Source organism: Gracilinanus agilis, chromosome 3 (genome assembly GCF_016433145.1).
Source record: "Gracilinanus agilis isolate LMUSP501 chromosome 3, AgileGrace, whole genome shotgun sequence".
Classification (NCBI taxonomy): domain Eukaryota; kingdom Metazoa; phylum Chordata; class Mammalia; order Didelphimorphia; family Didelphidae; genus Gracilinanus; species Gracilinanus agilis.
In genome coordinates, this window is record NC_058132.1 from 314,041,157 (window position 1) to 314,065,240 (window position 24,084).

General features: G+C 34.5%; 1 pseudogene; it reads left to right on the forward strand.

The window, feature by feature from the left end:
• Positions 1-17,882: 17,882 nt before the first annotated feature.
• On the forward strand, positions 17,883-23,727 carry LOC123241514 (annotated as a pseudogene).
• Positions 23,728-24,084: the final 357 nt, after the last annotated feature.

The following is a 24,084-nucleotide window of genomic DNA, read 5'->3' on the forward strand; positions in this document are numbered from 1 at the left end:
CAGAACTCTTTATAAGTATCACTTCATTCAATCTTTACAACATCTGTAGGAGGTAAGCATTATATATAGGTAGCCATCAAATGAGGAAAATGTGTCGAATAGAAGTTAAGTGACTTGTCCAGGGCCACATATCTAGTCTGAGGTAATATTTGAATGCAGGTCTTGCTGATTCCATTTTATCACCCTCTATTCACCGTAGCACCCTGATTCCTCTAGGTGTATAGTAAGTGTTTAGTATGTGCATGTTTATCCATGAATTCCTATTTCCTGATATTCCAATGAGCCAAGACTATAGTTTCTAAATATGTATTTATTATAATCTACAACATCAGTTTAACAGTTCATAGAACTGGATTTAGAATTTTAAGAGATTTTGAAAATTATATAACTTAAGTACCTTCATTTAACAGAAGAGGAAAATGAAACCCAAGTGAAGTAAAGTGACTTGACTTAGGTCATATGGGTAGTAAGTGTCAAAGACAGGATTCAAGGCCAATACCTTTGTGTATAATCCAGACTTTCCTTTATATAATTTTTATCAGTTTCTCTAAGAAAAAAAAGTTCTAATCTATATAAAAAAACTTACTGATTTATGTTAATAAATTAGCAGATATAAATTGAACTCCTAATATGTGTGTTATTCAGTTGTTTCAGTCATATCCATCTCTTTGTGATACCATTTAGGGTTCTTTTGGCAGGGATAGTAGACTGATTTGCCATTTCCTTTTCCAGATGAAAAAACTGAGGGTTAAGTGATTTGAACAGGGACCTGTAGCTATTAAGTGTCTGAAGTCAGATTTGAACACATGAAGATAAGTCTTCCTGACTCTAGGCCCAGCACACTGTGTCATCTAACTGCCCTCCTAATATGTATATAAAGTACTCTTATCAAGATATTAAAAAATTCTAAAATATATTTATGGACCATAAGTTTAGAGAAAGAAGTGACCTTAAATGACATCTAGTTGAACACCTTCACTTTTTAGAAGAAGAAACTGAGTTGTGAGGAGTTAAAAATAACTCAAGGTCAAGTAGGTAGTAAGTAGAAGAGCAGGGGTTTGAAATCTGATCCTTTGAGATCAAAGCCTGAATGTTTTTCATTGAGCTATGCTTCCTCCCATGTGCAGCACTTGGATGAATCTAAAACTAGTTGAAGAGACAATGCATATCGTAAAAGAGCCGATTTTTATGTGGAATCTTAAGGTCTACAAAGTGTTTCCCTCACAAAATGCATTTCTATATATTTCCAACACATCACAACAGCAAGAGGTAGAAAGAGAAACACCATTTAAAACACACTAGAAAATATAAAATACTTAGGAATCTATCTGCCAAAACAAACAGAGGAATTATACAAACACAACTACAAAACACTTTCCAAACAATTAAAACTAGATCTAAACAATTGGAAAAACATTGATTGCTCATAAGTAGGACGAGCTAACATAATAAAAATGACAATTCTACCCAAAATTATTTACCTATTTAATGCCAGACCTAACAAGGTACCAAAAAACTTTTTTACTGAATTAGAAAAAACTATAACAAAGTTTATTTGGAAGAATAAAAGATCAAGAATATCAAGGGAAATAATGAAAAAAAAAAACATGAAGGAAGGTGGCCTAGCAGTACCAGATATTAAACTATACTATAAAGCTGAAGTCATCAAAATGATATGGCACTGGCTAAAAGACAGAAGGGAGTATCAGTGGAATAGACTTGGGGTAAGTGACATCAGCAAGACAGTGTATGATAAAACCAATGAGCTGAACTCTGGGGACAAAAATCCACTATTTGAAAAAAACTGTTGGGAAAATTAGAAAACAATATGGGAGAGATTAGGTTAAGATCAACATCTCACACCCTACACCAAGATAAATTCAGAATGGGTGAAGGACTTGAATATAAAGAAGGAAACTATAAGAAAATTAGGTGAACATAGAATAGTATACCTGTCAGATCTAAGGGAAAAGGAAAATTTTAAAACCAAGCAAGAGTTAGAAAAAATTACAAAATGTAAAATAAATAATTTTGATTATATGAAATTAAAAAGGTTTTGTACAAACAAAAATAGTGCAACCAAAATCAGAAGGGAAACAACAAATTGGGAAAAAATCTTTATCACAAAAAACTCTGACAGAGGTCTAATTACTCAAATATACAAGGAGCTAAATCAATTGTATAAAACATCAAGCTATTTCCAATTGATAAATGGGCAAGGGACATCAATAGGCAATTTTCAGATAAAGAAATAAAAACTATCAATAAGCACATGAGAAAGTGTTCTAAATCTCTAATAATTAAAGAAATGCAAATGAAAACAACTCTGAGGTACCACCTCACACCTAGCAGATTGGCTAAAATGATAGAAGGGGAGAGTAATGAATGTTGGAGGGAATGTGGCAAAATTAGGACATTAATGCATTGCTGGTGGAGTTGTGAACTGATCCAACCATTCTGGATGGCAATTTGGAACTATGCCCAAAGAGCTCTAAAAAGTGCCTGCCCTTTGATCCAGATATATCATTGCTGGGTTTGTACTTCAAAGAGATCATAGATAAGCAGGCTTGTACAAAAATATGTATAGCTGCGCTTTTTGTGGTAGCAAAAAACTAGAAAACGAGGGCATGCCCTTTGATTGGGGAATGGCTGAACAAATTGTGGTATATGTTGGTGATGGAATACTATTGTGCTCAAAGGAATAATAAACTGGAGGAATTCCATGTGAACTGGAAAGACCTCCAGGAATTGATGCAGAGTGAAAGGAGCAGAGCCAGAAGAACATTGTATACAGAGACTGATACACTGTGGTAAAATCGAATGTAATTTACTTCTGTACTGGCAGCAATGCAATGACCCAGGACAGTTCTGAGGGACTTATGGAAAGGAACACTATCCACATCCAGAGGAAGAACTGCAGGAGTAGAAACATAGAAGAAAAGCAACCGCTTGAACACATGGGTTGATTCAGACATGGTTGGGGATATAGACCTGAAAGGACCACACCAATGCAACTATCAATAATATGTAAATAAGTCTTGATTGATTACACATGTTATATAACCAGTGGAAATGTTTGTTGCATATGGGGTGGGCTGAAGGAGGGTGAAGGGGAAAGTAAAAGCAAGAATTATGTAATCATGGAAACTTTTTCTAAAAAAATAAAATATTTAAAAAATAAAGTACAAAAAAAAGAATAGTAGGGCATTTTCTTGCTCTGAGACCTTTTTTCAGTATCTGCCTCATCTTCTGTGTACAGTCCTTCTCTGTCCTATCTCTACACCCTATCTCCATTTTCCTCATCCTCCTGGATTCCCAAGTCTTGCTGCTCTCTGGCATAAGTCTCTCGTTTCCTCAGCCAGTCCCGGGGAACCTAGTGATTGCCCCACACTCAGTCTTACTCTGTGCTTGCTCTGACTCTAGCACCAGAGGTGGAGTGTGGGAGGGGTGATTAGCTCGAGCCTTGGTAGGTGAAATTTTATCCCCTAATAGCATGGAAATGCCCAAATCCTAACTACCTTAAAGGCTGCACCCTACAGAAGAGTCCCTTCACTCATCTAGTTTTGGTTTTTGTCTATTTGAGGCACTTTATATTGGTAGGTGGTGAGGAGAGCAATCCCCTTGCTTCTATAATGTGTGACCATCTTAGCCCAGAAGTCCCTCCAACTGATTTTTAATTTGTATATCTTAGACTTAGGGATGTACTTCATAGCATTTAGTGGCAAGTACTATTTACATTAAGAAAACAACTAATTTAAGTACCTTTTTTTTCTTTTTCAAGCATTTCTAAAGGGATTTAGAACATATTTTTGAAGTTAGAAAAGAATTTTGAAGGATAATACATTGTTTTATATCAAGTAGTGTGACTTTTTTCTCTCTTGAAAAAAGTAAAAACAAAACAAAAATAAAAAAAAATCACTAAAGCGAGCTATCCCCTGTAGTACTAGATTATAGAAATATTATCTATGCTTTTCTTTTCTTTATATCTTCTCTAGCATTAGGATTTCAAAAGTAAAAAATAACTATGGGAATTGGCCTTAAAATGTGTCTATTCCCAATACAAAAATCGGCTTGATATTTAACCCCATCACACTACAAGATGTTAAGACAATCAAGGTTCCATTACATCTTAGCACTGCTTAGAGGTAAAGAAAATCATTATAAATATTCCCTCCTTTCTCAAAAGATAAATCCAAGACTCAGAGATCCAGCAACTCTTTTTTAGTGGTGCTGGTTAAGTAGAAGAGTTCATGTTTTTGTATGAAACCCAAGGGGGGAAATTTACATCCCCTTTTCAAAACAGAACTTTTAAATCATAGAACAGTAGAGTTGCATTTGATCTTTTAGATTATCCTGGATAATTCCTTTATGGGTGAGGAAACAGGTGTAAAATGGTCAGATAACTTGAATGAGATCAAAGATATGGTTAAAAAAACTAGAATTCAGATCTATTGATTCTTTAAGTAGTCAAGTCTGGGCTTTTCCACCCTTTTCTCCATTTCATTTCATGATAAGCAAGCAAAATTAAAAAAATAAAATGAACGTTTATAATTACTGCAGTTTACTAAATACTTTTAGTGGCCATTCTTCTAGTGGCCATCCATACCTCTTTTTTTTTTAACTTTTAGACATAAAAATGGAAAGTTTTCCTTTCATCACTTTATAGAAAAGGACAATATTCAGAAAGATTGAGTTGCAGAAAATAACAGAGTGATTCAGTCACAGAGACAGAACTTACTTTGTCCCCTCCAGCTGATGACATTTTATTTCTTATTCATTTTGGTCATGCTTGGAAAAGTTCCACCTATCAGATCCAATCATTCCTGATGCTATCATGGAGTGAATATTGCCAATATATTTTCAAAGATAATTGTTTTCCTTTTTCCTTTATAAATATGAGCATAATACTTTTTGAGAATTTTTACATTTATTTCTACCTTAGGCTAGAACCATATGTAACATGTCATGGGTATTTTCCTCTAAAATTGCCTAGGTTCTTGGATTTACTTTGCTCTTTGTGACAAGTAAAGCATCTGCAGCTCTCCTTTGCAAACATAACTCATTATATGGAAAACAACCATAGTGGCTATGATGGTGGAAGAATAATTTTTTAGAGCTCTCATGTTATTTGTTTCCCTCATTTGGCATTTGTATTTTTAAAGCATTTTTCTATAGTTGGCACTTAGAAATAAGTTGGTTTTTTTAATCAATAATAATAATATATTGGCCTTTTAAAGCAAATGGAGTCCTTCTAAGTGGATTTGAATCTGTCATGTTATCCAAATTATGCATTTTTGAAGATTGAAATATTTTATTTTTTAAGAAAAATTTTCCATGGTTACATGATTCTTGATTTTACTTTCCCCTTCACCTCCCTCTTACCCCAGCCATATCCAACAAACATTTCCACTGGTTATAACATGTGTAATCAATCAAGACTTATTTACATATTATTAATAGTTGCATTGGTGTGGTCCTTTTAGGTCTATATCTCCAACCATGTCTGAATCAACCCATGTGTTCAAGCGGTTGCTTTTCTTCTATGTTTCTACTCCTGCAGTTCTTCCTCTGGATGTGGATAGTGTTCCTTTCCATAAGTCCCTCAGAACTGTCCTGGGTCATTGCATTGCTGCCAGTACAGAAGTAAATTACATTCGATTTTACCACAGTGTATCAGTCTCTGTATACAATGTTCTTCTGGCTCTGCTCCTTTCACTCTGCATCAATTCCTGGAGGTCTTTCCAGTTCACATGGAATTCCTCCAGTTTATTATTCCTTTGAGCACAATAGTATTCCATCACCAACATATACCACAATTTGTTCAGCCATTCCCCAATCAAAGGGCATGCCCTCGTTTTCTAGTTTTTGCCACCACAAAAAGCACAGCTATACATATTTTTGTACAAGCCTGCTTATCTATGATCTCTTTGAAGTACAAACCCAGCAATGATATATCTGGATCAAAGGGCAGGCACTTTTTAGAGCTCTTTGGGCATAGTTCCAAATTGCCATCCAGAATGGTTGGATCAGTTCACAACTCCACCAGCAATGCATTAATGTCCTAATTTTGCCACATTCCCTCCAACATTCATTACTCTCCCCTTCTATCATTTTAGCCAATCTGCTAGGTGTGAGGTGGTACCTCAGAGTTGTTTTCATTTGCATTTCCTTAATTATTAGAGATTTAGAACACTTTCTCATGTGCTTATTGATAGTTTTTATTTCTTTATCTGAAAATTGCCTATTCATGTCCCTTGCCCATTTATCAATTGGAAGTAGCTTGATGTTTTATACAATTGATTTAGCTCCTTGTATATTTGAGTAATTAGACCTCTGTCAGAGTTTTTTGTGATAAAGATTTTTTCCCAATTTGTTGTTTCCCTTCTGATTTTGGTTGCACTGTTTTTGTTTGTACAAAACCTTTTTAATTTCATATAATCAAAATTATTTATTTTACATTTTGTAATTTTTTCTAACTCTTGCTTAGTTTTAAAATTTTCCTTTTCCCTTAGATCTGACAGGTATACTATTCTATGTTCACCTAATTTTCTTATAGTTTCCTTCTTTATATTTAAGTCCTTCACCCATTCTGAATTTATCTTGGTGTAGGGTGTGAGATGTTGATCTTAACCTAATCTCTCCCATATTGTTTTCTAATTTTCCCAACAGTTTTTTTCAAATAGTGGATTTTTGTCCCCAGATTTCAGCTCATTGGTTTTATCATACACTGTCTTGCTGATGTCACTTACCCCCAAGTCTATTCCACTGATACTCCCTTCTGTCTCTTAGCCAGTGCCATATCATTTTGATGACTGCAGCTTTATAGTATAGTTTAATATCTGGTACTGCTAGGCCACCTTCCTTCACGTTTTTATTTTTCATTATTTCCCTTGATATTCTTGATCTTTTGTTCTTCCAAAGAAACCTTTTTATATTTTTTCTAATTCAGTAAAAAAGTTTTTTGGTACCTTGTTATGTCTGGCATTAAATAGGTAAATTAATTTGGGTAAAATGATCATTTTTATTATTTTAGCTCATCCTACCCATGAGCAATGTTTTTCCACTTGTTTAGACCTAGTTTTAATTGTTTGGAAAGTGTTTTGTAGTTGTGTTCATATAATCACTGTGTTTGTTTTGGCAGATAGATTCCTAAGTATTTTATATTGTCTAGGGTGATTTTAAATGGTGTTTCTCTTTCTACCTCTTGCTGTTGTGATATGTTGGAAATATATAGAAATGGTAATGATTTATGTGCATTTATTTTGTATCCTGCAACTTTGCTAAAATTGTTGATTATTTCTATTAGTTTTTTAGTTGATTCGCTAGTATTTTTTAAGTAGACCATCATATCATCTGCAAAGAGTGATAGCTTAGTGATCTCATTGTCCATTTTAATACCTTTAATTTCTTTTTCTTCTCTAATTTCTACTGCTAGTGTTTCTAGTTCTAGTATTTCTATTGGCTACAGGAGGGGTGAAAGGAAGGGAGAGAAAGAACATGATTCATGTAACTATAGAAAAATATTCTAAACTAATTAATTAAATAAATAAACTTAAAAAAGTATTAAAAAAATAAAATTCAGTTGGTCACTCTTACTGAGATCATAGGTAGACTCAGAGGGATTTATATTCTCAGTTCAAAATATATGTTGAATGGAATGAGAAAGACTCTATAGGAATAAATCCATGTGGTCATAGGTATCCGGTTGTTTTCTATATCTGGACTAGATCGTAACTTTGTTAACCTATAAAAACTTCTTTGTTCTTCCTTCATGGACTGATAGTGAATTAATTTAATGGGATCTGCTATCCCTCCACATTCTTAAAGCACAGGTACACTAAATGAAAATACTTATGATCCTCTTCACCATGTTCATTATATTCCAAAAATCTAAATTATTTTCTGACTTTTTAGCCTATTAGTTGGATCATTCTTTGTGTTCTACTTTATAAATTATAATATCCCCCTATTTTTTTCATCTTTGTTGTGTATTTTTGTCAACAAACTGTCTTTATTATATCATTTAATTGCTTTCTTGAGAGGTCCTGATCTTATGATCATGGAAGAATATTCTATAAATTTTTCTTTAATTTGTGCTATGTGATGAGAACACATTTTGAAATGTTGTCTTGAGTATGCTGACGTGTCTTCGTTTCTTTCATAAAGACAGACAACAGAGATACAGAGAGACACACAGAGAGGCATTTTAGATTTATATGTATATGTCATATTCTTTGAAACAGAGACTTCTTGAAATAACTGTGATGATAAAAACATGACAACCAAATTTAATGGCATTCATTCAACTAAAAACAATATATTCTGAATATGTTGAAAGATAATTACACAGGCCTTAAAGAAGAGCTAAAGGCATCTTACTAAAGTCCTTGTTTTGAGGAAATTAGCTGCAGAGAAATAAATAAACCCATTATGATTCTGAGGGCACAGGAGGAACTATGATCAAAATAATATGATTGGTTGGCTAATTATTCCATTCCTTGATGTCGATGGTGAAAAAATGAGACAAAACCCAAACAGCATTGTCTTTATTGCTGATTGAATGACTATGGAGTCATACACACCATCTATTCTGATAAAATGAAGAGAAGTCTCAAAAGAGAACTTAGGCTGGCTGGGTTGAACATCATTATACATTAAGATGAAAGTTTTATTTAGCCAGTCACTTTTTATTAGCACTATATGTGAAAATGACCACTTGAAACCTGCCAGTAGGTGTTTGATAAAATCAAATGTGAAGTAATTTCTGTTTTTTCAAGTGATTTCATAATAGATTGATTAGGGCATTTTCCCCTTGACCTAGCATTTTTATATATCATTTTTTTTAAACTCCTACCTTCTATCTTGAAATCAGTTCTATATATTGGTTCTAAGGCAGAAGAGCAGTAAGGGCTAGGCAATGTGGATTAAATGATTTGCCTAAAGACAGGGCCTGGCTTTCTATCCACTGATCCACCTACTCTAATATATTTTCTATATATTATTATGTTATTTATTATTTATTACATATATTATATATTATTTTCTATACATGCTTTTGCCTCATCAACTAGACTATATATCCAAGAAGGCCAAGGATCATACTTTATATTACTTCCTGTCCTTAGAACTTAACATGGTACTCCTCACACTTTATTAATGGTTTCATGGATTAGTATCCTCATATGTAAAGTGAGAAATGTGGACTCCATTACCTCTTAGATTCCTTTCAGCTCTGACCTTCTGTGATTTTATAAAACATTGATTGAGCATTTAATTTGATTACTTAAAGAGAAAGTACTATAAGTGGCACTATGTAGAATAACATGTAGATTTTACCTTCCACAAGAACATTGCTTTTGCAAGGAGCTAAGGTAGAAAGAAATTAAAAGTTACAGGACAATGATAGCATAGTCTGTGATGACATTCATCATGAACACTCTTATTCTTTTGTTTTTTTCTTTTGATTTGGATTTGTTTTATGACTGGTGTGAGTAAAGTAGTGTGTTATGCACTGGACATTTAAAGTTAAAAAAAAGAAGCAGTTGAAGCTTTAGAAAACCTTACGTCCTATTATAGGAAAATACCAGGTAAATAGATATCAATGGATAATGTGTATACAGAAAATATAAAGTTATGAACTTGGAATAGGAATCAGAGAGAAGTCCTAAGAAGAAAGTGGCATTTGCACTTCCCCTTAAGGAAAGGTTGTGATTTTTTAAATTACCTCAAGAAGTCATAATGGAGAGACAGTGAATTCAAGGGAGAGGAGACAACTTATGCAAAAAGACAGAGATGACATGGAATACTGTGTAGTATGAACAGCACTAGGATGATTTATTTGAACCCAACTGTAAGTTGTACAATGTAATATGAGCTTAAAAGAGAGATTTTGCCAGACTCTGGAGAGCTTCAAAATTCAGAGTAGTTTGAATTTTTCTTAGAAATCATAGGGAGCCACTAAAGCTTTTTGAGCAAGAGAGTAATGTAGTCAGACCTACGCTTTAGGAAAGTTAATTTGGTAGTTATATGAAGGACTGATTATAGAGGAAAGAAACTGAATGAAGAGAGAACAATTATGAGGTTAGTATAATAATTCAAGAAAGATAATGAAAACCTTATGTAAGATGGCAGTTATATGGAAAGAGAGAAGAGAGATACCAGAGATATCAATGAAGAGGTTTTCCATCTCTTTGACACAGCCAACACCTCTGCATGTATTCTAGCAAACATTTTAGAGAGAGCAGTTTCAATTGAAAAAATTAGGTGGGGAACAAGACTACAAAGAACTAAGAAGAGAATGAGAAGAAAGCAAATAGAAACTCCTGTACATGACCTTGTCAAGGAATGTAGTAATAAAAGAGAGGAGAGATAAAGAGTGATTGTTAATAATTAGCAGAGATGGACAGATCAGATTAGGGTTGGTTTTTTCTTTTATTTTTTTTTCGGGGATTGGCAAGACATAGATATATATCCAGCAATTGGGAAACATGGTGTTGGAAAGCCTTCATTTAGAGTAGGATCAATGGCATCAGGTTGATGTCTTGACTTGTGCTTGAATTGTATTTAAGTGAGATAACTGCACAAAGTCTATTAGCCTCACTCTCTTCCAATCATCAGAGTCTAGTTACAAGACAAAAGTCAAGATGATTGGTGATGATCCAGGATGCAGTGGATGACCTTGGCATCCCTGATGTCTGACCAAGTTCTAAACAGTCCACAGCACCTGCTTCAGCCACCTTAATGGCCACTGAAACAAATTTTCCCATCTATCCTTTCCCCATGGAAGTCTTTGTATGCTTGGGTTAGACATACTCCTACATCACCAAGTCACCAGGTATTCTGAGGCCTGTTGGTTAGCATCAATCTGGCTTAGCCTCCTTGCTGAGATAGTTTTACTGGGGTATGACTAGAGTTTCTTGGAACCAGGTGAGAATTGAATGAAAGGTAAACAACAAAGGTGGATGAGCAGTCTTGAAAAGGACTCAGAAAGCCTTCACATCAGAGGTGCTAGTTCTTCCTGAACACCCCACACATCCCAGGAAGGAGGTAGGTGAAAGATATTCAAGAGAATTTAGAGAGTGGGGATAATAGAAAAGGCAATTTTATTAAGAAGACAGGCTGGAATGGGATCACTTTTTAAAATTATTTTTCCATGTTGATGTAATTTTTAATAACTGTTTTCTGATATTTTGCAATCTATGTTCCCCTTCTCTCTTGTCTTGTGATTCCCAGGGTATATGTGTTAGCATTAAATACATATTTCTGTGTTCATCATGTTGTGAAAAAAATACACATATCACTTACACTAGAGAAAAATTCATGGAGGAAATAAAGGGAAGGTATCATTTGTACATGGAGGGAAGTTTGACTTATCAAGGCAAAGTGCTACATGCTCATGTCAGTCAGGGGGTGATGGAGGACATGGTAGCAGAAGACATATTAGTGATATGAGATGAAGAGAAGTTGCCAATGATCCAATAAGTACTGACGATCTCTTTTGTTTTTTAAACCCTTACCTTCTGTATTAGAATTAATACTAAGTATTGTTTTCATTGAAGAAAGCAGTAAAGGCAAGGCAATGGGGCATGTTAAGGGACTTTCCCAGGGTCACCCAGCAAGAAAATGTCTGAGGCTAAATTTGATCCCAGGACTTACTATCTCTAGGCCTGGCTCTCAATCCACTGAGCCACCTAGCTGCCCTCTACCAATTGTTTCTTCATTGCTAAAGCAAATGTCTTTTTTTCTTAATCCTTATCCTTCTTGATATTTCTTAAGCCTCTGATACCACTGATCTCTCTCTTCTCTGTTTTCTATGACTCTACTTAATTCTTATTTTCCTTCTACTTATTTTTTTTTCCATTCCTTCTTAGTCTCCTTTGATGGACCTACATCTAAGACATGTCTACTTAAGAGAGGGTGTCCTTCAATGTTCTGTCCTGGGACCTCTTACCTACACCTTCTTTGCTATTTTATTAGGCGATCACATCAGATCAATAGGTAAAATAATGATCAACTATCAATGAATAACCTAAATTCTCTTAGTGAAGCAAAGTTCTCATCAGAGAGGGTGGGAAGCAAGATTTGGAATAAATTTGAGGAGGGATAAAAATGTTTAGAAACACTGATGTGCTGAGAGAAAAAGAGAATTCATTAGGGTGGTCTAAAGTTTTGCCTTTATGTCATGAGGATTCAGTTGAGATTAGTCAACATTAATTTCTAGTGCATCTAGTCTGTATAGTTTTGTGATTGTTTCCAATGAATTTCAGTAGCATAAGGTTTAGAGCAGACTACTGTCTTATACTTTTCTTTTTTCTTTTCTTTTTTTTACACTCTTCCCTCTGTCTTAGAATCAATACTCTTTATTGGTTCCAAGACAGAAGATAGTAAAGGCTAGGCAATTGGAGTTAACTGACTTGTCTCAGGTCACAGAACTAGGAAGTGTCCAAGGCCAGATTTGAATCCAGAATTTTCTATCTCCAGGCCTGGCTCTCAATCCACTGAGCACCCTAGCTTCCCCCAATACTTTTCTTACTATAGTGTTTAGGGAAGAGAAATAGACATGGGTCCAGGGGACCTAGATTTATATTCTGATTCCCATAATTTCTAGCTGTATTGTCTCTGACCAAAATTACTTTAGCCTTTCTGAATCTCTTTTCTTATCTGCCAAAAAAATAGAGGTAATAGTCTAAAGTGACAAAATTGTTTTGAGAAAAGTTCTTCAAATCCCATAGAAATGTGAGAAATTAATGGTATTTAAATTCTTAGAATTCTCCTACCTTTAATTTACAATAGGACAGGTAGGTGGCACAGTGGTTAGAATTCCATGCCTAGGGACAGGAAGACTTCTTTTCATGAGTTCAACTCCATCCTCAGATACTTACTAGTCATGTGATCATGGGCTGGTTATTTGACCTTGTTTGCCTCAATTTTCCTCATCTGTAAAATGAGCTAAAGAATGAAATGGCATATCATGCCAGTATCTTTAGCAAGAAAACTCCATCAAGGTCACTGAATAACAAAAACATTCATTGCAGTTAATAGGAAATGAAGTAGAATCTTGTGTGTGTGAGAGATTATGTTTACATTTATGGATAAGTTATATCTTCTTTGAACTATAAAAGTATAAGAACAGAGTACTGAAATAAATGAGTTTTTTCACCTTTATAGGTGATATATTGATAAAGTGAGGTTCTTTGTCTCTGTCAGGCTGATAGGCTGAAATGGTGGGCCTCAGACCTGATTCTGGGATACAATGCAATCTGACTTCTTTCTTTATTAACAAAAAGGGTTTATTTGAAGGATTTTACACACAGGTAAAGGAAGGATGGTCAAAGGGAAGTTTTCTAAAATCTAGATTTCTAATTTCTCTTCCCTCCAATCCTTTAAGACCTTAATGGGTCTTTCTTCTCGTTTTGATGCTATCTGAAATCTACACTCTCTGTCTGTTACCCAAAATTTCCTGTCCAGCTTTCCTGACTGTTGGTCCTCCAAAATATTCTTGGTAGGAAAAATATAGTTCAGGTTGCTGTGATAGGGTGCAAGTAGATGGCAAAGTCACCCTGAAGGCTTCAGCCAAAAGGCTGAAGGTATCCTTGTTGACAGACAGATATTCTTGTCTCAGGTTGGCTTCTTCTCAGTAACTTAGATATAAATAAGAAGCTGGAACTCAGGAACACAAGTAGCAGAAACAAATGAAACTCTGGTGGATGAATCTATTTTTGTAGGTTGGATAGCTGGAAAGAGTAACCTCAGGTACTGGGTCCAATGGCTTCCAACAGAAAGTTTGTTATTCTTCCCTGACAAGAAGTGAACTCTCCAAGCTCCCAAGAGACAGGAACCAAAGAGCTCCCTCCAATACTCTGTTCCTCTTTTTATATATTCCTCACACTCCTTGGAACCTTCACCTTGTGTTCTGCTCATAAGCCAACCTGGATTGCAAAAGCAAACCTCTGCTTTTCGCAAAACTTCCTTCTTTCCTATTTTCTAATAGTACTTCCAGCTCTGAATCTCCCAATCTTCTGAATCCCTAGGGTAAGATAACACTAGCTTTCTGATTCCTTTCAGGTCTCTTGTCTTAGCTTGCAATGTGTTAGTATTTGTAGTTTACGGGACCTTGCTAATCATTTGTCTAATCTGATTTATGATTCAGAATAATGAAAAATGGAAGGAGAGAAAACTGCAATTCTTCCCCAAAGAAAGCCAAAAGGAAAATGCTATCTTGTTAAAATTCAAAAGATGAAATCAAAGTAAAAATATTGTCCACTGTCTGGTTATAAATTCATATCACATCCAACAAGAAATATTTTTTCTGATTTTTTTCCTTCTCTTCCATCAATGCAAATTGCTCCTTACTATTTCAATAATTTTCTAAGACACATTCATATAATAATCATATTATTATATTCTTTATTTTTGTATTATCTATCACTAGAGTATAAGGTGCTTGATGGTAAGGAAAATATCTCATGTAAATTTTATAACTCTGAGAACCAAAGACAGTGCTCTGCACACCATAGTTATTTAATAGATATTATTTTAAGATTGTACTAATTCTCTCTGAATGGCATTTGAATCTTATTAAATGATACTTAGGAAACCTATTCATTTTGTAGCTAATAACAAAAGGTTAAGAGAATCATTATTGTCATTATTTCTGGTGATGGTGGTAGTAGTAGTAGAAGTAGTGGTAGCAGTGTTAGTGGTAGTAGGAGGAGGAGGAGGAGTAGCAGCAGCAGCAGCAGCAGGTAGGTGGCAAAGTAGATAGTGGACTGGGTGGATCTGGAGTCAGAAAGACCAGAGTTAAAATATGACCTTAGCCATATTTGTGTGTGACCCTAGGTAAGTCACTTAACCACTGCCTGAATAAAAGTAGAGAAAGAAATGGCAAACCACTTGGGTATCTTTGCCAAGATAACCCCATGGATTGTTGATCCACCATTGGGTAACAAAGTGTCACACGAGACTAAACAAGTAATAGTAGTAGTAGTAGATCAATTCACAATGCATTAGAAATAACATCAATTATTAAATATTTCAGTGTATTTCAATAAATTAATTGATAGATAAACTTTGAAAATGATGTATAGAAGTCGATTTCAAGAAGATAATTTGCATGTTTAGAAGAGAATAAATACTGAGGGACACCCACATGCAAAATGAAGGAAATGAAAATAAGGAAAAAGGAGAAGGAAATACAAAAGTGCTAGAAGATATTGAAGGGGATAAGAAGAGAAGCAAACTAAAGGGAGAAAGGGGAAAAAAGGAGAAGAAAAGAAGATGAAGAAGAAATGATAGGAGTTATAGGATAATGTTTCCTAATCCAGCCGTTTTATTTTACACTTCATAAAAACCGAGGCCCATGAAACTAAATAAAAAATAAAATTGTATATATACCATAGCTTTTGGGTGTAAGTACACAAACAACAATAGCAGCAGCAAGGAGGACAGCAACATGCATTTATATGGTGATTTTAGGGAAGAACACCCTTAAATGAAATGGTAGTTTGGTCCAGAGGCTAGAAAATGAATTTGGATACAGGAATCCTGAGTTCAAGTCCTCAGACAGTTACAAACTAACTGATGTTAGACAAGTCACTCATCTTCTTTTGAATATGTAGGTTTGTTTGTTGATCAGTTAAGGTAACATAGTTAAGGCATTTTCTAATTTGATTTGTTCTTCATAAATACCCAATTTAGTAAATGCTACAGATATTATCACTAGTTCATAAATGAGGAAACTGAGACTCAGAGAAGTTATCTCCCTTTCTCAGAGTCATGCAACTTTTCAGACATAGGATATGAATCCAGGACTTCATGATTATAAGTCCAAAGATCAATATGTTATTACATCTGACTCTTAATCAATGATGGACTATCTACACAATGACATGAATGAAATGAATGATTATATTCCTGAATATCTTCCCATCATAAAAATATACCACCACTGATCAAGTTTTCCAAAGTTATCATTGGAAACTATTTTTTTACATTTCTGCTATGGGGTACATGACCCTAGCTATAGTCACAGGGAAAAGTGAGAACAGTTACTTTTAAAATGATCCAAATACAAAAATGAAGATCCTTCATCTAGAACTTGAAAGGAAGAGACCTGTGACCATCTGGACCAGCTTCTGTCCATTTTTCTTTTTCTTTTTGCACACCTCCATGCCCCATGCTTCAAAGCATAGTCTCTAAAGAGTCATGGACTGTCATACCTTGTTTGCTTTGAATAAACTCAGTGTTATGCATCTCCCTGAAGAAAGTCTATAACTCCAATATTTCCTGCTTGACTTTGTGCACCTACAGTGTGGAGGCTTTGGCAATTTTGAAATAATCCACAATTTCACAGTAAATATCCAAAATTATCTCCTGAACTTTCTGAAATTTGCTAACTGCTAAGTGCCAATCAAGAACTATTAGGAAAATGTTTGATTGTAGTCATGGTTTAGTAGACATTTAGGACAATTTTAGTTAAACTCAAAAATTCAAAATTTTCTCATTCCAGGTATAAAAGGCAGACTTCTATTTTGTTCTAGATTTTTTTCTCCTTTTGAAATGAACTTAGAAACAGGGGAAGTAAGTAGAGGTAAGGGATAGAGAGTTCTTCCCATTACACTAAATTTCTTATAGATTTTATTCATTGAAAATGTTGTTCTGATGTTGGAAATTACTAAATAAAGGATTTAGTATTTTTAAGAAAATTGTCAAAATTCTAAGAAGACTTGTATACAAATATTTATAGCTTTACTAATTGTGGTGGCAAAAAAATTGGAAAATGAAGGGATGCCCTTTGATTGGAGAATGGCTGAACAAATTGTGGTATCTGTTGGTGATGGAATACTATTGTGCTAAAAGGAATAATGAATTGGAGGAATTCCATGTGAACTGGAACAACCTCCAAGAATTAATGTAGAGTGAAAGGAGCATAACCAGGAGAACATTATACACAGATACTGATAGACTGTGGCATAATCAAATGTAATGGACTTCTCTACTAGCAGCAATGTAATGATCCAGGACAATTCTGAGGGACTTATGAGAAAGAACACTATCCACATCCAGAGAAAGAACTGTGGAAGTAGAAATACAGAAGGACAACAACTCCTTGATCACATGGGTTGATGGGGAAATGATTGGGGATGTAGAATCTAAATGATCACCTTACTGCAAATATTAATAATATGGAAATAGGTATTGATTAATGACACATATAAAACCCAGTGGAATTGCTCATTGGCTATGGAAAGGGGGTGGGAGTAGGGGAAGGAAAGAACATAAATCATGTAACCATGGGAAAATATTCAAAATAAATTAAATAAATAAACTAAAAAATAGAAAATTGTCAAAATTCTGGAAAGACATTTATTATTATTCCAAAATAATTTTAAATTCTGAATCTCAGGAGAAAAAAGAAGATATAGGTCTAATTTTGCTGCTCCCCTGATAAAATCAAATACCTTTTTCCATAAAATCAACATAAATACACAAGGCTATTGATAGCCCATTTGTTGAAACATGGATGGATGAATCACATCTCTTTCATTAATCAGGGAATCTTACTGGTTCATTTTGTCTCCTTCAATTATCTCTCATTAGAGGCAAGAAAAATAAAGTAAGGTATTCTGTTTTTCTTGGTTAAGAACAGCTTCTTATGTTTAGTAGCCTATGGTCCAATGAATGGCCTGCTAATGGTGAAAGATTCATTTAAACAAATGCCTACTGAGAGCATTGTAATAGGCATTTGGGAGGGTAAGATAGTGTAATAGATAATGATGTGATGGATATTATGATACCAGAAGTAAAAGTGAGTCACCAGGGTCCTGGGAGCCAGTAACTAGTAGAAGATTTGGGGCTATCAGTGTTGAACAGCCTGAGCTGTGATGCCCAGTCAATCTCCACTTGCAGTTGTAGGCTCCTTTCAGATGTTGAATGAGCAGCCCCTTCCTGCTAGAGTAACTGCCTTCCTATTGAGTGAGAGCAGAACCCAGCAGGAAGTAGTGGTCAACTATATATATATATATATATATATATATATATATATCACATTAGGCAACCTGATAGGTGTGAGGTGGTAACTCAGAGTTGCTTTAATTTTTAGTACTTTAATTAATAATGATTTGGAACATTTTTTCACATCACTAAAGTTGTTTTAATTTCTTCATCTGGGGATTGCCTATTTATATCCTTTGGCCATTTATTAATTGGGACATGACTTGGATTCTTATAAATTTGACTCAGTTCTCTATAAATTAAGAAATAAGGCTCTTTTCAGACACATTTGCTATTCAATTTTTTCCCCACTTTATTCTTTGCCTTCTTGGTTGCATTGCTTTCCTTCCTATAAACCCTTTTGTAATTTAATTTAGTTTAGGTTATCTATTTTACATCTTGTACTATTCCCCATGTCTTGTTTAGTCATAAATTCTTCCCTTATCCATAGGACTGATATGGAACCATTTTGTGCTCTACTAATTTGTTTATGGTATCACCCTTTATTTCTAAATTATACATCCATTTTGAATTTATTTTGGTATATGGCATGAGAGATTAATAGGAATGGTACTGTATTTTGTCAAAAGTGTTTTCTTTGCCTATTATTCAGGGCCTATTGCTATGCCTGGAGTTGAGAGAACATCTGGAGGGAAAGGAAGGTGATGAGGAGCTCACAGAGGAAACAGAAGTGAGATCACCAATATTCCTGAGAAAAAAAGGGCTAATTTTCCATGATCCCCCATTGGATCTATGACTTCAATAAAAAGTGAGTCCCACATACAACAAAAAATATTAATGAACTTAATATAATTATAGATTGATGTAGGATCATTGTTTTTTTCTTTGCTTTTTAAAAAAATATTTAGAAATGGAATTGGCTGACAAGGTATAGAAAGAACGGATGGCACAAGACATTTTGCTCAATCCACAGCATATTCTCCTCCCCTAGCATATCAAGGGTCCCTGGGTATTAAGTCACAAATTCAGTGATATATATCTGTAGAGAAGACATCCAGCAAAGGGTACTTCCTAACTCTCAACCTAAGAGGTCTTTTCCCCCCCTCAATTAGGTCCTAGGGAATTTCATGTGGGGAGTTCTATGGTGACAGAGGAGTTCTGATGTCCAACTGTGGTAGCTCCTTACAGGAGGTGAGGAAGAGCTATTGGTTCTTATAGACCCTTTTTCAGGGGGAGTGGGGTTGTAAGGTAGGTTATAACTGTGAGATTAGAAAATTGGACTATTTCTTAACATGTATCTCTAAGAAACACCCAGAGGTATACTGGTAAAATTTTAACAAATAATTCTCCAACAATGTACATACAGCACAATCAACAAAAACATAAATCATACTCTAGAAGCACTCTGAATTAATTGCTAGAATAAGCTGTGATGAGATATAATAGACATCTCCCTAAGTTACAGATACTTCCTCACAAACTCAGATCCATGTAATGGCCCAAAGGTAACTCATGAAATGTAGGAGAGGGAAGAGACACAAATTCTTTTCTCCTTAAAAGTACATATATAGGGGGCAGCTGGGTAGCTCAGTGGATTGAGAGCCAGGTCTAGAGATGGGAAGTCATAGGTTCAAATCTTGCCTCAGAAACTTCCCAGCTGTGTGACCTTGGGCAAGTCGCTTGAACCCCATTGCCTACCCTTACCACTCTTCTTGAAGATTAAAAAAAAAAGGAAAGCTGGAAATGAATTAATTTACAAATATTTGCATCAACTATTTTTAGTCTTTCAGGAAAATGAAAATGATGATATTCTGTTTTTCCTGATCACTATTGCTTTGTTTTATTTTATTTTTATTAGATTTTTGCGTTGGACAGCCTTTATTATGTTTGTATTTATTTGCAAGATCTGCTTTCTCTCCTAACAGAGTATGTTTGAAATCACATACTAAGGAAATACTTAAGAATCTACTAAATGCTTAGGCAAGTATTTGAGACTCAGGGGGGTACCAAAAGAAAAATCAGACACAGTCCTTGACTGTTAAGAATGGGTAATAGAAGCTAACATACACAGAGTTGTAAAAAGCAGGTAAATGCTAAAGCAGTGAGAATATGAAGAAATTCCAATCTAGTTTATATGATCAGGGAATGTTTTCTTGAGAAAGTTAAACTTAAGTTGGGTTTTGGAAGGATAGAATTTCCAACGGAAAAAAACAGGAATATATTAAACAACCAACAAATATTAATTAAGTGTCTAGTATGTGATAGGTATAAGCTAAACTTTTAAAATACAAAGAAAGTCCAAAAAAATACTCTTTGTCTTATAAGAGTTCAAAGGGGAATAGGAGTTCAGTTGGTAGCTCAGTGGACTATGAGCCTGGCTTAGAGATGGGTGGTCCTGAGTTAAATTTTACTTCAGACCCTTACTATCTGGAAAAGTCACTTAATGCCTATTATCTAGCCCTTGGAATAAATATATAGTATTGATTCTAAGATGGAATGTGAGGATTAAAAAAAAAAAGAAACAGTTCATAGTCAAATGGGGTAATAACAAGAAGAAAACTATTTACTAAAATATGTACATATTTTAGTAAATAGTTTACATATATGTTTATATATATATATATATATATATATATATATTTACAAAGGATAAATTAGAGATACTCAGAAGAAGGAAAGCATTAGAATTAAGAGGAATCAGAATAGGCATTTTGTAAAAGGCAGACTGTAAATTGGACTTGAAGGGAGCCAGGGAAGTCTGGAGGTCAGGACAAGGAGGAAAAGAATTCATGATATGAGATGGGGCCCATGAAAATGCATAGAGCTGGGCGATGCTGTATATTGTTTGAAGAACAGGAAAGAGGCCAATGTCACTGAATGGCAGACTACATTGGGGTGACTTTGTTATAAGAAGATTGGGAAGGTAAGAAGGGGGCAGACTATGAAGGTCTTTGAATACCAAAAACTTTTGATTTTATATTTGGCAGAGGCAGAGGATTTTATATTTGTTTCTGGAGATAACAGTGAGACACTGAAGTTTATTGAAAGGGGTGAGTGACATCACCATTTGTCATAGTAAAAGATGAGAAACAAAACTGATGATCAATGATTGGGAAATAGGTAAATAAATCATGGCATATAAATAAATTGCTACAAATGTAAGACAGTATTTAGAAAGATCAATTTGACAGCTGAATAGAGGACAGAGTGAAATGAGAGACAAGAATGTAGACCAATCAAGAAGTTATGGCAATATAACTGAGAAGAGGGAAAGAAGGCCTACAGCAATGGAATGGTTAATTATCAAAGGAGACATGAATGTAAAACTGACAGAACTTGGCAACTCTATAGGAAGGAATAAGAGAGTTCATGGTATTTCATATATATATATACATATATGTATATATATATATATATATAAATGTGAGGAAAGGAATGGAGGTAGTTTTTTAGGTTTTAGCTAAGTAGTTTGGTTTGGCTAAAATGTGTGATATAGGAAAATAAGTTTGAAAATTTACATTGAATCCAAATGATGGAAACCCTTGACTGTCAGGACAAGAAGCCAAATAATGAAGATCCATTAACTTTGTGATATTAATCTGGAAGCACTATGAACACCCTCTTAGAGAAGGAAGCAACCCAAAGGCCAAAATGAAATAAAGTATAATTGCTCAGGAACTTCAAAAAAGCAACAGAACAGAACATTATCTTGAATAAAGTTGTTAACAAACTAGGACTCAATATTCACTAGTATCCTTAACAATAAACACATGATTATTGAAAAACTAAAGCCTAATTTAATTCTTTTATTGACTTTAATACGGATGGCTCATAGTTCACTTGTTTGTCTCTTTTATAACATCATTCTGGGGCTTGAAAGTACATTAATATACCTTTTATTAAAATAACAACTTAATGAATGCTTAAGTCAATCTGTTTTTCTTCATATTTTCTTCAATGATGGGTTATTAAGTTATGTAAGTCCAGAACCATCAACTAGCCAGTTCTGATTTTAAAAATCAAAATAAAATTTTTAAATATTGCATTACAAATAATCCCCTCCACTAGAGTAGGGGTTCTTAACCTTTGTGTGTGTGTGTTATAAATCATTTTTAAATATTCTTTGACATTAAAGACAAAATTATCTTATAATAATGCACTTCTTTTTAAACACATTAAATGATAAGATGATACATTTAAAATACAGTTGAGATAAAGTTAAATTTCATTTTGAAAAACTTATTGTGAAGGTTGTAGTTGTTTCACTAAAATAATAACACTAAATTGTGAGATTTTCTTTGACTAGATAACTTACATGAAAAGTTTTAAAGACAATTGATTTCAATTTTTTTTTGTTTTCACTGTTAACAGGAGTCAAAAATCCCCATGAACAAAGATATACTATCACTATCACAAATGAAATTAAAATGTTAGGAGTAGCCTTCTCTCAAAGAATAGCAGAATTATCCAGAATTTTCTGGAGGCTCTTCTACTTCAATAACATTTTTTGTCTTCTGCTCAATTATTTTATTTTTGATCAGATCAACATCTTTGATACAATTAATATTAGAAAGAAAAGCATTGTGATTCTCAGGGTTTAACTTCAGCGCCATCACAATGGATATAAGTTTTGGGAAAATTATGAAGGGTTTCTAGGTTTTTGCAGATTAACCTTTTCAAAGAAATTGACCGAAATTTCATTTCTTAATTCCACCTTTATAAAGCACTGCTACCAGTTGAAAAGTTGTGAAGGCTGTCCTCTGTGTTTGCCTAACCATCTCCTGCCTCCACTTGTGCCCTGTCCCAGGCCATATTTGTCCGTGCCTCTGCCACTCTGCCGAGCCATACTGACCAAGCACGAGGGCCAATCTGAGCTGGAGGCAAAGCAGCAGCAGATGCTGGATTTGGGGTCCTTTCTCCAGATCCTATTGGTTGGCGGCATGGCAACCCAATGCCCAAGACCTAGGTGGCATCCTCAGGGGATGAAGTTGCTGCTGCAGGTGCAGTCTTGGTCCAAGCTAATCAGCCCCAAGGGACCGTACTAGGGCAGCAGGAACTAGCTCTGATTTTTTTTTCAGTATAAGAGGTGGTAATTTGGCAAATGTTATTTGATATTTTACTACAGTTACTCTAAACTTTGCTTTTAAGGACAAATACAGACAGATTTTCTTGTCAGAAGATAAAGATGAACAATGTTCTGGAGGTGTTTTTTGGCTAATCTAGCTTCAGGTGGAGCTGCTGGGGCAATATCCCTGTATACAAGATCCACTAGGTTTTGCCTGAACTGGATTAGAGGCTGATTTTTTTTGGGGGGGGAAGGGTTTGAAGTTCAAAGATTTTGATGAATGAATTATTAAGATAGAAAAATTCTATTATCACTGGTTTATGCTATGGGTTTAGTGTTTCCTTTCAAGATATCATGATGTATCAAGCCTTTTATTTTGGACCTTATAACACAATTAAGGGCTTATTACCAATTACAAAGGAAACCTTATTTCTTGAGTCATTTTTCATTGCTCAAGTGGTGACAACCTGCTCTGGAATTATATCTTGTCCCTTTGACACAGTCAAAAAGCTTATGATGATATAGAGTGGTGAAGATGAGTTCCAGGACAAGGGAAACAATACTTTTTGAAGACAAATCAATAGGAAGTCTTCAAGGTTTTCTTTTTTCTCAGAGCCTTCTCCAATGCTCAGATTGTGCCTTAATGCTGGTCTTGTATGATAAAATCAGAGCTGATGAAAAATGATATTGAAAGCAGTTCATCAGAATAATTGTCATGAGTGTAGAATTTCCTTGTTTTATGTACATATTTCAGAGCTATCATTTGTATAATTGTTAGTTTGTTATTTCATACATAAGTTTTTTCTTAAATTGACAATTCTGTGATAAAGACTGACTTTTCAAGGATTTAAATACTGTTAGTCATATGTTTATGTACTTCTTTACCCACTTATGAAGCAGTTTGCATTTTCCCATCAGTTTCTATCAGTATAAAATATTTTCATTTTATTATGTATAAAAAAGAAAGGTTGTTATTAGGCTGACCCTTTTCTTCTGTATCTTATCTAGACAGCCAAGAATACTTGTGATTCTTCAGTGTCCATGAGTGACATAAAGGCTCTCAAATG